Source organism: Penaeus chinensis, chromosome 16 (genome assembly GCF_019202785.1).
Source record: "Penaeus chinensis breed Huanghai No. 1 chromosome 16, ASM1920278v2, whole genome shotgun sequence".
Lineage (NCBI taxonomy): Eukaryota > Metazoa > Arthropoda > Malacostraca > Decapoda > Penaeidae > Penaeus > Penaeus chinensis.
Window position 1 is genome coordinate 2,831,853 of NC_061834.1, and position 17,063 is coordinate 2,848,915.

The 17,063-nt window shown below is 52.7% G+C and overlaps 1 protein-coding gene across 6 annotated transcripts in view; it reads left to right on the top strand.

Annotated features, from left to right (window-relative positions):
- The window catches only part of LOC125033439 (semaphorin-1A-like), a 302,686-nt gene that overhangs the window by 246,855 nt on the left and 38,768 nt on the right, over positions 1-17,063 (top strand). The window lies entirely within an intron of this gene.

Below are 17,063 nucleotides of genomic sequence, written 5' to 3' on the forward strand. Positions count from 1 at the left end.
TGGTTTATTTTATTTTTCGTTCTTATTCCTTATTTATTTTATTCTGTGTATTTATTATGATTATTATTTTTTTTTATTTTTTAGTATTTTTTTGCAGAATGTCAAATAGTTTCAGGTGAGAGGGAAAGGGAAGTTCAAGGGACCATCCCTTCTTCCTCCAACCCCACCATCCCCATTCTCAAACCTCATCCTCCAACCCCCTCCATCCCCGTCCTCCACCATCCCCATCCTCCACCATCCACATCCTCCACCACCCCCTCCATCCCCATCCTCCACCATCCCCATCCTCCACCATCCCCATCCTCCACCATCCCCATCCTCCACCACCCCCTCCATCCCCATCCTCCACCATCCCCATCCTCCACCATCCACATCCTCCACCACCCCCTCCATCCCCATCCTCCACCATCCCCATCCTCCACCATCCCCACCCTCCACCACCCCCTCCATCCCCATCCTCCACCATCCCCATCCTCCACCATCCCCATCCTCCACCACCCCCTCCATCCCCATCCTCCACATCCCCATCCTCCACCATCCCCATCCTCCACCCCCCCCTCCATCCCCCTCCTCCACCATCCCCATCCTCCACCATCCCCATCCTCCACCATCCCCATCCTCCACCACCCCCTCCATCCCCATCCTCCACCATCCCCATCCTCCACCATCCCCATCCTCCACCATCCCCCTCCATCCCCATCCTCCACCATCCCCATCCTCCACCATCCCCATCCCTCCACCCTCCCCATCCTCCACCATCCCCCTCCATCCCCATCCTCCACCATCCCCATCCTCCACCATCCCCATCCTCCACCACCCCCTCCATCCCCATCCTCCACCATCCCCATCCTCCACCATCCCCATCCTCCACCATCCCCATCCTCCACCACCCCCTCCATCCCCATCCTCCACCATCCCCATCCTCCAACCACCCCCTCCATCCCCATCCTCCACCCTCCCCATCCTCCACCACCCCCTCCATCCCCATCCTCCACCATCCCCATCCTCCACCCTCCCATCCTCCACCACCCCCTCCATCCCCATCCTCCCACCATCCCCATCCTCCACCATCCCCATCCTCCACACTCCCCATCCCTCCACCACCCCCTCCATCCCCATCCTCCACCATCCCCATCCTCCACCATCCCCATCCTCCACCATCCCCATCCTCCACCACCCCCTCCATCCCCATCCTCCACCATCCCCATCCTCCACCCTCCCCATCCTCCACCACCCCCTCCATCCCCATCCTCCACCATCCCCATCCTCCACCCTCCCCATCCTCCACCACCCCCTCCATCCCCATCCTCCACCATCCCCATCCTCCACCATCCCATCCTCCACCACCCCCCATCCCCATCCTCCACCACCCCCTCCATCCCCATCCTCCACCATCCCCATCCTCCACCCTCCCCATCCTCCACCACCCCCTCCATCCCCATCCTCCACCATCCCCATCCTCCACCCTCCCCATCCTCCACCACCCCCTCCATCCCCATCCTCCACCATCCCCATCCTCCACCATCCCCATCCTCCACCATCCCCCTCCATCCCCATCCTCCACCATCCCCCTCCATCCCCATCCCCCTCCATCCCCCTCCATCCCCATCCTCCACCACCCCCCTCCAACCCCATCCTCCACCACCCCCCTCCATCCCCATCCAATACCATCCTCAATCCCCAAGGATCTGGTCTCCCACGCCGGGCCATAATAGATGCCAATTGCCAAGGTCTCGGGAGGCTCTCCGCGGCGGTGCTTGTTCCAATCCGGTCCTGTTGAAAGGGCCAGGGGATTGGGGGGAAGGGGGAGGGGGGAAAGGGGGAAGGGGGAAGGGGGAGGGGGGAGGGGGTTAAGGGGGAAGGGGGAAGGGGAGGCAACGTGATCGAAGGTTTACCTACACCATCGTTGCGCAGAAATTGGTTTTTCCGTCGCTTTATTTTAAGATTTCCTTGGATTATCGTAGCGGTAAGCGAGGGGAGATTGCGGTTTTAAAAAAAAGGAGGGGGGGGGGGGAGGCGGGTTTTGGAAATCGTATTTGTAAGGGAGAATGGATAAGGATGAGATCTTTCGTAATGCGGTCGTAAGGAAAAGTGTGCGTCGACATAGCCACGGACGGCCGTCCTCGCCCATACAGAGACGTGTCATGACAGCATAGCACGTATTCGCACTCCCCTGCAGCGTCTCTTATCGGCGGGGATCCGACGCCGCCCCTCTCGTTTGTAAATGTCCCATCCCGGCGTCTGAGCTGCCTGTCTGTTCTCTCTATCTATTTATCTATCTGCTCCTCTCTTTATCCCCCCCGCTCTATCTATCGCTTTTCTGTGTATATTCTCTCTCTCTGTATCTCTCCTCGTCTCTCTCTCTCTCTCTCTCTCTCTCTCTCTCTCTCTCTCTCTCTCTCTCTCTCTCTCTCTCTCTCTCTCTCTCTCTCTCTCTCTCTCTCTCTCTCTCTCTCTCTCTCTCTCTCTCTCTCTCTCTCTCTCTCTCTCTCTCTCTCTCTCTCTCTCTCTCTCTCTCCCACCCCCCCTTATTCCCAGGCATCCACGATCCCACGGTTGGGGGGGAGGTAGATACGGTAGATCTATTTCAAGCGGTGCATTGCTTGTCTGTTGCTCTCTTTAAATATATTTTCTCTCTTTGCTCTCTTTGAATATCCTGGCTTGCAAGATATCCGTCTGCGAGTTATTAAAGAATCGCGACATTTGGAAAAGAAAAAATAAAAACAGGTGCTATTTTACGACGACGAACACTACGATCAACATTTTATATCCCATATCGGGTACGCCGTCTATTTTTTCGGTGCTTGTGCTTGTAAAACGGGTACGAGATATGCATTTTGACGCTTGGCACTTGTCATGTTTTTACTATTGATTTCCTCCTCGGATATCCTAGTCTCCCTTCCCACTTTATCCGCGTTTTCTAAGTCGTAAAAGCTGTTTCGAAACGGTTTGTGCAGTGTTTTGGTTGATAAAGATCTAGCGAGCTGACTCCTGACGGTTGAAGGAATGTGTCCCAGCGATGATTTATAGTATGCAGGGTGTGGTCTTTCTTCTTCTCCCTGTTCTCCCTCTCTCCCTCCTCCCTCTCCCTCCCTCCCTCTCTCTTTCTTTCTTCCTCTCTCTCTTTCTCTTTTTCTTCTTCTTCCCCTTCTAGTCTGTAGATTTGTTCCTCCTCCTTTTGCCCTTCATTATCATCCCCCTCGCGCCTTATTCTCATTCGTACCAAACTAGAGATAGAGGAGAAGAAGAAGAAGAAAAATCAAGATAAAGGAGTAGAAAATCTGTGGTTGCACAAGGTAGCTGGCTCCGTCTGGCGGCGCCGGGCACTGCGTCCTTCGTCCCTGCGCCCGGTCGTGCCAAGAGGCTCAGCGAAAACCATTTCTTGCGGGACTTAGAGCATTGTGCTGCGCGAGGACTTGATTCCAGCGCCGATACTGTCTTCTGGGACTTTGCAAGCCGCCCCTAACGCCCGTCGAGGAGCTTAAGGCAGGGTGGGCGGGGATGAGGGGGCGGGAGGGGCAGGTTATCAGCATGGTTTTTGGATTTGTTCCTCTCTTATTAGTCTTCTTTCATTTTATCCTCACTTTCTTCTCGTCTTTCTTGTTCGCCATTAGCATATTTTTCCTCTGAGTTTCAACTTTTTTTTTCTTTCGTTTTGGTTTTCCTCCTTTTCCCCTTCCTCTTGTTCCACTAAGCGTTATCAGAGCCAGAATGAAATTTCATCGTTCGACTGATGGTGTGCTACAAGGTTACCGCTTATTTTATCGAGAAAGGCATCTGTTCTGTTAATATTTTATTCGATTTTTTTTCCCATGATCAACCTCAGCGTCGAACGCTGGTCTGGTAATGCGAACAGATAGATTTGTTTATTGTCTTCTCGGGCCACGCTTTAATGTGGCAATTTGTAGACAGTCATCTTTCTTTCTAATGCCCTGCTCGGGGGAGGGGAGCTAGGAGGGGGAGTAGGGGGCATTAAGAGAGGCGCCTCGTCAGCCCTCCTTCATCACCGCCGCTGATCCTCAGGTGCGTCGCGTGAAGGCCAGAGAGGGGCGTCGAGGAGAGGCGTCGAAGGGGAACGCTTAGGCGGGAGAGGGACGTCCAAGGTGGAAAAGGGACATTCAGTGTAGAATAGAGACGTTTAAGGTGGAAGAGGGACGTCCAAGGTGGAACAGAATCAGCAAGGGTGGAAGAGGAACACCCAGGGTTGAAGACAGGCTTAGAGGGTGGAAGAGGGGCGTGGAAGGTGGTGGGGGCGGCTTTAGGCCCGCCCACGTTGATCTTCATCGCCAGGCCTACGTAAGGAGCTTAGGTGGTCTCTTGGATGCTAATGAGAATAGAAAGGAAATAGCGAATGACGGCTTCGCCATTTTTGTTTCAGGATTTGTGATGCTGTCGAGTGGGAGTGAGTCACGCTCGTCGCTCCAGCTATGTTTGTATTCCTGATCAGCAAGGCTTGGCAGAGCTGCTCTTGCGCATGTTTTTCGTCCATTTTTTGTTTTATTTTGGCTTGCCCTTTGTCAGGTGGCCATGAGTTGTACGGCAGTGTATACTTGGGTGATTGTGTGCAATTTCCTGTCTTGTCTCACCTGTCCGTGTGGCGATGCGCAAGGTGCAAGAAGCGGCGCTGGTTCACGCGCGGGAAGCCACGTCGTCGAAGGCCACTTTTTTCCCACCGTCATTTATTTCTTCATGAATGTCATCTTGTTTTATTTATTTTGCTAGTTCGTCCCCTTCATATTCTTTCCCACGTCTTGCGGAAGTGAGGAAGAGCCCGAGAATTCGAACGAACGTGCGTCGTGCTCAGGCTGAATGCCGTGGGTATTAGCTGCGTCCTGGTCGTTGAGTCGCCCCCCGCGTCCACCCAGGCAAGAGGTATCCTTCAGGTTAGACAGACCGCCACATCTCTTCTATCCTCTTCTTAGGATCGTGGGATCGGAGTCTCGAGCCTTGTAAAAGTTTTTTTCTTCTGTTTTCCGCAAGATGACGACCGCATCGCTCGCCTCACCTGCGCTCGGTCCTCCGTCAGCGGCTGCGGGGCGAGAGTAACCTTTCTCGGTGCATCTGATCCGCGGCAGGAAATACCAGACTTACGGTCCATGAATTTTGTAATAATGCGGACAGGAGGAGATTTCTCGCGTATTGATTTAAGGATGGCTATTTCCTTCTGCCAGGGGATTAAGAGCGGTTTTTGAGGTCGGGATTACAGCGAGGAACAAGAAGAGGGATAAAAAAACAAGGGAACTCTGTAAAAGCAGTTCCCTGTAAATGGTTTTGAAACATGACTGAACAGTGACTAATCCATTTCTGTTTGGAGGAGAGAAAAGGTAAAGGGAACGAGGGGGGGGAAGAGGGAAGAGGGAAGAGGGAAGAGTGAAGAGTAGGATTGAAAATGAAGAGTAAGAGGAAGAAGAAGGAGAAGGGAAGAAGGGGGGGAAGAGGGAAGAGTAGGACTGAAAATAAAGAGTAAGAGGAAGAAGAAGGAGAAGGGAAGAAGGGGGGGAAGAGGGAAGAGTAGGACTGAAAATAAAGAGTAAGAGGAAGAAGAAGGAGAAGGTATAATCGCACGGGAAATGCCGAATACACTTTAAGGAGTGAGTAAAGCGAGGCTTGCGTGCGGCCAGAGGCGATCATACATCAGCCTGTTTGTTTCTGAAACCCACGATGCGAGAGCAGATAAAATCGTCGACCGGAGCGTTTTTTTAATTGTCTTGTGTATATATGAGCGTTCAGGTGAACAGTCGGCATTATTATGTATTAGATCCCCTTGCCTAAGTAGAGGGTAGCGGCTTCGGAACCTATTCAGTCCGTGATGAATGGAACTGATTGTTGTTCTCGCACGATTGAATAAGGTAGAGGGCCAGCGCTTTTGGCTCGCTTTTTTTTTTTTTTCTCTTCCCCCCCCCCCCCCCCCCACACGCCTTTTGTTTTTGGAGCCCGGAGGAGCCACGTTAGGCCGTAAACAGTTGGGTTTTAAGAGGGCAATTGCATTAATTTTAACCCGGCGGAGAACAGGGCCCTGGAGCGTGGCACCTGATAGCCGGCGCCTCACAAAAATTCCGGGAGATAAAATGTTGCGGTCGCGGGGGAACCGTCGGCGCTCTTCTCATTTCTAAAAGCACGGACGGTGATGGACAAGGCGGCAATTAAAGTCTCACGCTCGTCGCAACTCACTTCGACTCTTGAGATTCGCTTTAAGAAGTAAAAGGCTGCAACAATGGAGGAATCCGAAAGAAAGGCTGATGATGATTCTGGTTGTGATTATTATTCTTATTGTTGTTTTGTTATTGCTATTGTTGTTAGTGTTGTAGCCTCAGACACAAGGCTGCGGCCGCGAGAGCCATACACGCGTGCTCACTCTAGGCGGCCGCCCAAAAGGGGAGGCGCCTGTCCACTTGGCCAGACAAGTCGAACCTCCAATTTGTAGCTGGAATTATTGGCCACGTGGCGTTGGCCAGCTCGGCGATCGTCGTACCTCGGGCATCTCTCTCTCAAGTATCGTCGGTATCGTATTGCAATTTTGGTTTACGAGGCGTAGGTGCGGCGTCCGAGTCGAGCGCGGGGCATGGTCGAGCCTTCTCGGATGCGACATTGCGAAGGCGAGGATCTTAGGCTCGCAGACTTTTAATGAAATCGTAAAAAGATGCTTGAATCTAGTTATATGGCTGTCGAGATGGGTAAACGCACTCACGCGCGCGCGTGCGTGTGTGTATGTATGTATGTATGTAAGTATATAGATATGTGTGTGTGTGTGTGTGTGTGTGTGTGTGTGTGTGTGTGTGTGTGTGTGTATATATATATATATATATATATATATATATATATATATATATATAGAGAGAGAGAGAGAGAGAGAGAGAGAGAGAGAGAGAGAGAGAGAGAGAGAGATGTATTTGTGTACATATATACATATATACACACACACATGCATCAACTTTCTTCTTAGTGCTTTTCGAAGAAATCGGCGCTCTTAGTGAGAGCTGATTGTTGTCAAGCGGCGCGCCTTCGTCCCGCTCTGCGTCAGCCTCCCGCGGTCACTCTGTTTCCTCTGGGCCGCGTCTTCCTGGAAAGCCCTCCATTTTGGGCGCTGTCTTGGCGTGAATGTCAGAGGTGGCCGAGAGTGATCAGCCTCACAACATCCCCTGCTGCGACTCTGCTGCGAAACGGAAATGGCCAGGTACGGAGTCACCCCACCCCCTCTACCCCACCCCCACCCCCACCCCGTGCTGAGATTTAGACTTTCCGGCTCTCCTTCTCGGCGGCGTCCGCGCGTCAGCTCCCGTCTGCGGGTCGGGTGGGGTGGGGGGGGGGGGGGTCTCAGGTGAGAAGTTCAGTGTGTCTCGTCGTTTGTGTAATCAAGCTCTGCGGTCTGTGGTTGCTGTGGTTTGCTGTGGGGGAAGAGGGAGGCGCTGGGCGTGTGTGCGTGGGCGGGCGGGGAGGGACGGAGATGAGTAACGAAACACCTCCAGCGCCAGCCGGGCCTTTCCTCCGGCTTGCTCGCCATGTCCACGACGCCTCGGCCCCGTCGCCAGCCGCACCGCCATCACCGGCCTCAGTGTCACCGTCCTCCGTTCCCTCGCCCGCCGCCGGCGCTGCGATAAAAGCCGAACAGTTTTTGCTGGCCGAGACTGCTAGGAATTAAACAAGATTTTTGACACGATCAGGCGTCAAAAATCTTGTTTAATTCCTGGCGGCGACGCACACACACACACACACACACACACACACACACACACACACACACACACACACACACACACACACACACACACACACACAGACACACACACACAGACACACACACACAGACACACACACACAGACACACACACACACACACACACACACACACACACACACACACACACACACACACACACACACACACACACACACACACACTATACCATATGATCTTTCCCTTTCTCTCGCGGCCGTCCACTCACGAGCCGGCTGCCCCGGCCCTCCTGCCGAAGCGGAAGAGCACCGGCCGCTAATTGCTCTTCCGCGGGCTTCCGAGTCCAGCGGCCGCGCCCAAAGCCCTGTCGTAGCGCTTATTTTTTGACAGACAGGTAATGGTGTCAGATGGGGTCAGAGGTCGGGGTATTATCAAGCCTTTGGGTGTCGTAGAGGACGCATGGATGAGTGGAAGTGAAGGATAAGATGAGAGATGATGCTTGGCGGTGGATGCGAGGTGGAAAAGATGAGGCGGGACGGAGTGGCGCAGTCGGGCCCTGTGGCGGGGCTGAAGGATCGTCTTCCACCACACAGCTGGTCTGCGGCGGGGAGAGTAACGCCTCTCCCCCCTTCTTCACTTTCTTCCCCCCTCTCACTTATCTCCTGGCTTTCCTCCCCCACTCCTCTCCCTCCCTCTCTCCACTCTTACATTTCTTCTTCATTCCTCCACTCCCTCATCCTCTCTGTCTTTCCCTCTCGCCTCTTGTTCCCCTTCTCCATTCCCATCCCCCATCTTTTCCCTTTTTTCCCCCCTCCTTTCCCCCGTTTTTCCCTCCCTTCCCTCCCCCCCCTCCTTTCCCTCCGTCCCTCTCCGTCCCCCTCCCTCCCCCTCCCTTCCCCTCCCTCCCCCTCCCTCCCCCTCCAGATGGTTCAGCCTCATCCCTGTGTCCTAACAACACACAGAAAAACATTCGGGCTCGGCGGGTCTCCCACACATCACCCGCCGACGGGACGGAGACGAGGCAGGGTGACGACGCTGCGTTCGGCCTGCGGGATTTATCTCCTGCGGCTGCGGCGGCGCTGGCGGGACGGGGCCGGGCGCGGGGATCGGGGGTCGGAATAATAGCGTCCGAATGAAAACACGCATTTTGTGTCCGTGTAAACAGTGGCTGTTTCTTCGTGTCACAAGATTTGTTTTTGTTTTCTGATGTATTGGTTCGTGTACGGCTGACGCGGGGATTTGCTGATGTTTGTAACTCGTTTTAGTTTCCCGTGAATCGCAAAGCTCTCTCTCAGAGCTCACTCACAAAGCTCACTCTCAGAGCTCACTCACAAAGCTCACTCTCAGAGCTCACTCTCAGAGCTCACTCTCAGAGCTCACTCACAAAGCTCACTCTCAGAGCTCACTCACAAAGCTCACTCTCAGAGCTCACTCTCAGAGCTCACTCTCAGAGCTCACTCACAAAGCTCACTCTCAGGGCTCATTCACTGCACATAATTTTAGGACGGGGGGAATCCTTGCTTGTAGGTTATTGTTGCAATTTGTCGTAATTAAAGGCCTACAGATTTTGAAGAATATAGACCTAAATTGAGTTTGTAGTTGCACGTGATACGAAGGCGGGAGGGCGTGCGAGGCTACACTGTGCCGCGTGTTGTGTGACAGGGCGGAGGATCGAGTGTCAAATGCAGCGGGCAGTCGCGTGATTAGCCTTTCCCCGTCAGTGAAGAGAAAGTAAGAGTGATAGAGCGAGAGAGAGAGAGAGGAAGAGAGGGAGAGAATTTCTTGGTACACGATTCGTTATTTCCTTCCTTTAAGGAGCAACCCCAGACAAGCTTTGCAGGCGAATGCATCCGGCTGCAGCGCACCTGCATCCCCCCCCCCCTCCTCCCCGCCCCACGCTCGCGGAGTTATCACATGCAAGCGCACACACACGCGCTTGTCGTCCTTAACGATGCATTGTTGGCTCGATATCGCGTTTACGTTCGTATTGTGGTCGTACTGGTCGTGGGGCAGAGGGTCCTTCCTCTCCGGGGGGGGGGGGGGGGAGTGCATGTGGTGTCAGGTGTCGGACGAGGTACTGGCAGATGCAGTGGCCGGTGCTGTGTGACACCTGGCCCTTGCTGGCTGGGGCGTGCAAGGGGTCTGGGACGAAGTGCACTCGGTCCTGTTGAAATTCAGGCTTCGTAGATAGCGATGAGGATCCCCGAACACCCTGGGTGAGGATAACGTGCTGACTCATCATCCTGTTCTGCTGAAATATTCTTTGACAATTGAGGATCAATTCTTTTTAGTTTATCATAAGGGTGCATGTAAATATATCAGTCTTTGTTTCTGTGTTTTGTACTAATGCTTTTCGGCACCCTCTTTAATATTCTGTTTGTCCGTTTCCTGTTTTTCATTTATCGTTATTTTTATGGGTGTAGGGAAGCAGTGTGCCAGCTCGACGTGCCGGGTCCGCGGGCAGCTCGAGCCGAGCCGCCTCGACCTCGCGCTGTTGTGCATCATGTCGGTGCTCCATTAAACGGCTGGGGGCCTCTTATCGCCTAATCCTTCCCTTTCCCCTTCTCTCGATCCTCTTCGCCTTCTCTTCTCCCCTTTCCACCTCTTTCCTTCACCCCCTCTTCTTCCGCTTCCTCTCCTCCTCTTCTTTCCTCTCTTCCCCTTCCTCCCCCTCTCTCTTCTATTCCTCGTTTAACTCTTCCTCCTTTTCTTCTTCCTCCTTTTCCTCTTCCTCGGCCGCTTGCCCGCTATTAGGTCGCAGTTTGGCCGAACACGAGGCTCAGCCAGCGAGGGGCGGTTGGGGGGGGGGGGGGGGGGGGACGAGGTCGAGTGGGCTCTTTTACGCCAACTTCTCATTCACATCCTCCGTCTTGACCTTTACTCCGAGGGTAAGGGCGAGTCTTGCAGGGCAGTAGGTAAGAATGTCGCCCTTGTGTGATCGTTGGCATGGCGTTGTATGTGGCCCCGTATCGGCGTTATCAAGCGATCTCTCCAGTACAGGTGGAAATTTGAAGGTTCTTTGAGGGCAGGGAAGGGTATAGGGGGCGAAGGGGGTATGCGGCGTGGGGTATTAGGATGTGGGCAAGTTCTGGACTTTTTTTATGAGCGCCGAGAAGACATTTATTGCATTTTTGCAGAAATATACCGGCGGGAGAGGTTGGTTCTCGGTATTTAATTTAGCCTCTCATCGGCCCGGGCTGCGTCTGTATATATTTTTGTTTTGGGCGTTGGTGGGTCTGGGATGAAAGGCGCTGCTGGCTAATTGGCCGTTTGCGATGGCCGAGGAGACTGGAGGGTTGTTAGCCAGGCGGCGGGACATTGTGGAAGGTACTTTTGCTGACTACATTTTTTCTTTTAGGGCGTACTTTACGATAGAATGGAACGCTTTGCTTGCATTCTCTCTGGGTTTTGTATAGAAGAGCCTTTGGTGCGGAAAACTCAAGCGAATACCCCCTTACCCCTATCCCGTCAAACAATGCCCCTTTCAGCCCCCCTCCCCAGGCATGTCTCCCCCCCCTCATTTTTCTAAACTGCCTCCCCCGCCCCCTACCTTCCCTCCCTCATTTTCCTGGACTGGCACCCCCGCCCCCTACTTCTTCTCCCTGCCTAGGTGAGACCCCCCCAATGCAAGCGAGGAAGGGCGGGCACCACGTCAGGTGTAGCATGTAAAGACAAGGTGTTCCGCCCGCAGCCTCGCCGCAACCGTCGATGATCTCAGGGCGGCCCTAAATCTCCTTCTCCCCCTCCCCCCTCCTTGCTTGCGTGCGTGCGTGCTTTCGTGCATTTGTGCGGCGATAGTACCGAGCTCCTTCCTTTGTCTATTTCTCCTTCTTTTTCATTTATTTCCTTTTTTTTTTTTTTTTTTTTTGCAACCGTGCCCTTTAGACAGCGTTGTTTCTGTATGTCCGTGTTCGTGCTTGTGTGTGTTTGTGTTTTTACGCGTTTGTTTGTAGCTTTTCCAGTGTCTTTGTGACGCCCCGTGTCAATATTTGTCCGTCTCGATCTCATCTCGCGTATTCCCCTGAGTGAAAAATGGAGAGAAAGGACAGAGTTTGCTGTTGTGGCTACGCAACAGACACAGCTCAGTTCAAGGGTGTGTTGGTGTTCGTGTGTGTGTGTCTGTTTGTGTATGAGAGAGAGAGAGAGAGAGAGAGAGAGAGAGAGAGAGAGAGAGAGAGAGAGAGAGAGAGAGAGAGAGAGAGAGAGAGAGAGAGTAGGTATATGTATGTATGTGTCTTTGTGTGTGTGTGTTTATGTGTGTGTGTGTGTGTGCGCGCACTATTTAGTACTTGGTAAAAGAAGCAGAGGCGTTGAGACGGGCCATTGTCGATTAGGATGCAAGGAGCGCCCCGAGAATATGTCGTGGGGGGGGGGGGGGTGCAAGAGGGAGCTGCGAGTGTGTGTCCGGAGGTATACCTTGCCTGCTTCCTCGGCTTGCATCCAGCGCTGCCCTTTTCATGCAAATAAGTCCTACTCACGGGGGGTTGACCTCCTGGCGCTTGTGAGGTATAAGGATGAAGGAGGTTGCTAGGGATTACTGGTTCTGGAGGAGTTCGAAGGAGGAGGGGGGAGGGGGAGGAGGAGGAGGGCGAGGAGGAGGTTGCCCAGGGCTCCTCGTTCGAAGGAGGGTTGACGTGATCCAGAATGTGAGGCTCCTTGGGGACCTGGCTTGGCTTGCCGTCTGTCTCCGGCGGCCAAGGGTCCCCTGATCTTGTTTGGCCGCAGGATCGCAGGGTCTTGGTGGGGACCGAAGGATGCTCTGTGGGAGGTTCTTTATAGGATACCTCAGCGAGTTTATGCCGGAGGAGTTCTAATTGTTAAACACGATTTGCATTGGCATTCAGCGGGTCATTACCGATATCTGGGGCTTCAAAATTCGAGGCATGAAGGGCGGGCTTTGGGAAGTTTACGTGTGCTGCTTGTTGCATTCCGGACCCAAGCTTCATCCTCACTCATGCCTCGATCTCATAATGCCTTGCGTCCTTCCCCTTCTTTGGCTGATTCTCGTCCACCCAGACTTCTCTCTTGCTCATTCCTTGCACCTCTCTGCGCCTTCTTCTGCCCCGGACAAGCCGTCTCACAAGGCGGCTGTTGATCCTGACGGGAGATACCGCTCGCTACCGTTTGGTACAAGGGCTTTGGTACCTGCTACAAGGTGTAGGGGCAAAGGGAGAGGCATAGATGCGCCGTTTGGTACAAGGGCTTTGGTACCTGCTACAAGGTCTAGGGGCAAAGGGAGAGGCATAGAGGCGCCTGTGGACCTTGCCCCCCCCCCCCCCCATCCCTTGTTCACGAAGTTACTCAGAGCCACAGAAGGCTGTCCAGGGTCACTTTGCGATGCCTAGGCTCTCCCTTCTATTGTTTGCCTCTAATGGGGTATATGTCGATGGGGATAGATAGCCGAGGGAACCTAATGAACGGAAACAGATAGATCCTGGGATACCGACATCCGAGGACGGGGTACGCCAATCCCCCTTTCCGAACCTTCCCTTCTTCCTTCCCCCTCTCCTCTTCTCTCTTCCTCCCTTCTCCTCCTCTCCTCTTCTCTCTTCCTCCCTTCTCCTCCTCTCCTCTCTCCCTCTTCCCTCTCATCTCTCCCTCTTCCCTCTCTCCTCTCCTCTCATCTTCTCTCCTCTCCTCTCCTCTCCTCCTCTTTCCCCTCCTCCCCCCCTCTTTCCCCTCCTCTCCTCTTCTCTTCCCCCGACCTACCCCTCCCTAACCCCGTAACAAACAGTCGTAGCATACAGCACAATGTAATGCAGTTGCGTGCAGCATTCACTCACGTAACGAGACAAACAACAGGCAGTCGCGCTGTAGATCTACGTCGACACGCAGTTTTTGAAGATTTATATACATATACGTTGTAGCGAGTATAGGAGCACGAAAATCCATAGAGGTTAAGTGAGAAATGGATATATGAAGGAGAGAATAGATAAATGATGGTGAATAAAGAGGAGAAATATTTATGTACAGATTGATGAAAACATATCGAGCCACAGATGGACGTCGAAGCCTGTGTGTTTGAAGGCCACTTTGACTTTGAATATTTTATTTTATTTTCAGGATTTTTTGTTTGTTTGTTTTCGCCCGCATGCAAAATATTTTAAAGCTGGGTTTAACAGGAAAGTGAAATGGTAATGTTTATTGTTGCGGGAGGCCAGTGCGGGGTGCCATTGTTTAATTTAGAAGTGAATAAAATGTTTCACATCTCGTTTTCCAGTTCAGGTTACAAGAATTTTTGGGAGGTAATCAACTCAACGTGCAATTTGCAGCGGTAGCAGCAACGGCACGACAAAGTTATGGCAGGAGATCGGATAGGGTTGAGCAGCACATACGTACATACGTGCATACGTACTCAGGCATATATACATTCACATTCACACACGCACACACACATCCCACACGTATGTACATACCTTCACCGTGTTCACAATTTACAATCTGTGGAATGTTAACTGCGCCGCACACACAATAAGGAGTGCTATTGATTTGTGAAAGTCTGATGTAGCTGAAGGTGGCGAGGCAGGAAGCCGCGTCGGAGAGGTCATGGAGGGGCAGTGGGAGGGGGTAGAGGGTCAGCAAACACATGGAGGTGTCGCTGGAGGTCGCCAAGCCAGCCAGCGGGGGTCGCCAGCTGTGTGTTGAGGCAGAGAGGCCAAGGTCACGAGGCGGAAGTAAAAGGCGAGAACACGGGCTGACGAAGGGAGATGGAGACAGACAAACAGACAGGCATGAAGGCGGAGGGAAGGAGTGGGAATCCAGCGCCATTGCTGGGGCTGCGTTCATGGGAGAGGCCTTCCTGTAAGGGGCGAGCAGGCGCAGGTCACGACCTGGGCGAGACGGAGTGAGCGCACGGCCCGGTAGCGCCTCCTGCGGTTCTTAAAGGAGGCTTATCGTGGATATCACACACGCAGGCGAAGTCAGGAGGCCGGGTTGTGCCGCCCCTCAGCGCCCGTATCACCGCCCCCCATCGGACGTCGTGGAAAGGGCGGCCGCGGCGTACGCTGAGGCGGGGCCATCCTCCGCGCTTATCTCGCCTTGTACCGCCGAGCACACGCCCTGCGAGTCGCTCGCGTCCACGTCCTGCCTGCGAGCTCAGTCTCGGTCGCAGCCCCGCTCGTCCTCGCCTTTGAGCTCGTATCCCCGCGCATTTCGGCTGCCGTTCCTCTGTTTACACACGCCTGCTACTGGGTGTGGATTGGAGGGCGCGGCCGCTCGCGTGTCCTACGGAGCCAAGTTAAACAACACAAAGTTTCTTCCGCTGTCACTCTCGAGCTAAAGATAATACGAAGGGAGGCCGGCGAGAGAAGGAGGGATGAGGATATTTCATTTTTATGTTGTTTGCTTTCCTTATGGGCGTCCATAAATTTTCGGAAAATAGAAGGTCCGTTTATATGCACTACACAGACCTCTTAGCCGCATTTTGTGTCGGTCGTGTAATATCAGTGATATTAGGCTCTTGCAACAGAACCTCGAACTTTCACGATGCAACTTTGGCTAGTGGGCGGAGAGGCTTTCAGGCAGGCAAAGATTCCCACACACACGGGCCAGAACAAAACACAGACATGTAACAGACACACAAAAGATGTAGATGAAAATATATCTGTAGGGATAAAGTACGGTACCGGTATACCATGAGATCCACCATGGGAATCGCCCGGGAAAGTACCAAGAAACGAGAGGAACCTTCCTGAGAAACCGCAGCTTTGAGTTCCGAGAAGGCAGGAGACGGAGGAAGAGCAGAAGGGAAGAGGGACGACAGAGGAAGAGCGGACGAGGAGAAGGGAAGAGGGGAGAGAGAGGAAGAGTAGACAAGCGAATAGGGGTTAGAGGGGAAGAGCGGATGAGAAGAAACGAAAACTTGACGAACGAGGAAGAACGAGAAGTGGACAAGAACGTAAGTGTGGGTGGCGCTGGCGAGGGCGCGGAGGGGCGAGCTAGCAGCGAACAGCAGTGGGGGATGGTTGTCAAATAACATTATCGGAGTTTATGCCGCTATTCTGCCGGCGCCGCAACTCCACTTTGCGTCAGTGCACCAAGCTTATACGAGCCGTATGCACGTGCACATATATTTCATAAGTATATGTAGGTGGAGAGATAGATAAATAGATAGATTGATAGTTTGATAGATGGATAGATGGATAGATCGATAGATAGATAGGTAGATAGATAGATAGATAGATAGGTAGATAGATAGATAGATAGATAGATAGGTAGATAGATAGATAGATAGATAGATAGATAGATAGATAGATAGATAGATAGATAGATAGATAGATAGATAGATAGATAGATAGATAGATAGATAGATAGATAGACAGATAGATAGACAGACAGTGTGTGTATGCCTGTTTATTCATGTGCACATGCTTTAACTGTAACTCTTAAACTGCGTGCACATTAACTAAGTTAAGTCTGCAGATCTAGCATAAAGAGCAAACGGCCGTAGATGTTTATATGCCAGGGTGCCAGATGCAGTGCCAGCAGGTGCACCGTGACCTGGACTGCCGCTTTATGGCTCCAAGGCCCAGAGCTACAGTATCTCCCCTCTCCTCCTCCCCCTCCCCCCGGCCCATTTCCTTCCCCAGGGGAGTGATATGGCTACGGTGTCTGCCCGGGCCACCCCGCTCCACTGACTCGGATACGACGGTTCTTAAGAGTTATTTTACTGGTTTTGTTGTCTTTGCTTTTAGTGCAGTCGCCGTCACTCACACCTCCGGCGTCAGAGACATTTTTTTCGTTGTGATTATCTTCATTATCGGGTCGTCACTGCTCTTGACCTGGCCACGGGAGGAGCGAGGCAGGTATCCCAGGCATGCGTGCCGCGAGTCGTCAGACGGGGAATATATTATGCAAATTATTGTAAACTTGGGCGGGTCCGTGCGTGCGTGCGTGATCTCCCCCGCTTCCCATCTCTCCGTAGTTTAGTTGTCTGTGGCGACGCTGCACAAGGCGCTGCAACATTTCCCGCGTGCTTCTCTATGTCTGACTGACGGACAGGCTCCAGGGTCATGCACATGCGCGGGTCCCTCACGTCATGGCGTCGCTGTGCGTTGCAGTTCATGCGGCGATGGTGGTGACTCGGCATTTCAGGCGCTCGCTTTTAAAGAGGGAGATTAAAGCGGGTCGCACGTAGAATTAATCTGGAAGCGATGTAATCACTCGCTGCATTAAGCACTGCCTGCGGGGGAACTTTTCAGTGTGTCGTGGTAATGAGTTCTCCGTCATAGAAAAAAAATATATAATAAATATTTTTTTAAAAATCTAAATGGCGGAGTTCTTGCGATTTATATTTTTATTTTATCATCTACTTATTCCTTATATGTCTTGCTTCTTCTCCCTTGTCTCCGTCGAGCATATGCCTAATGCTGCCTCTTCTTTCTCTCCC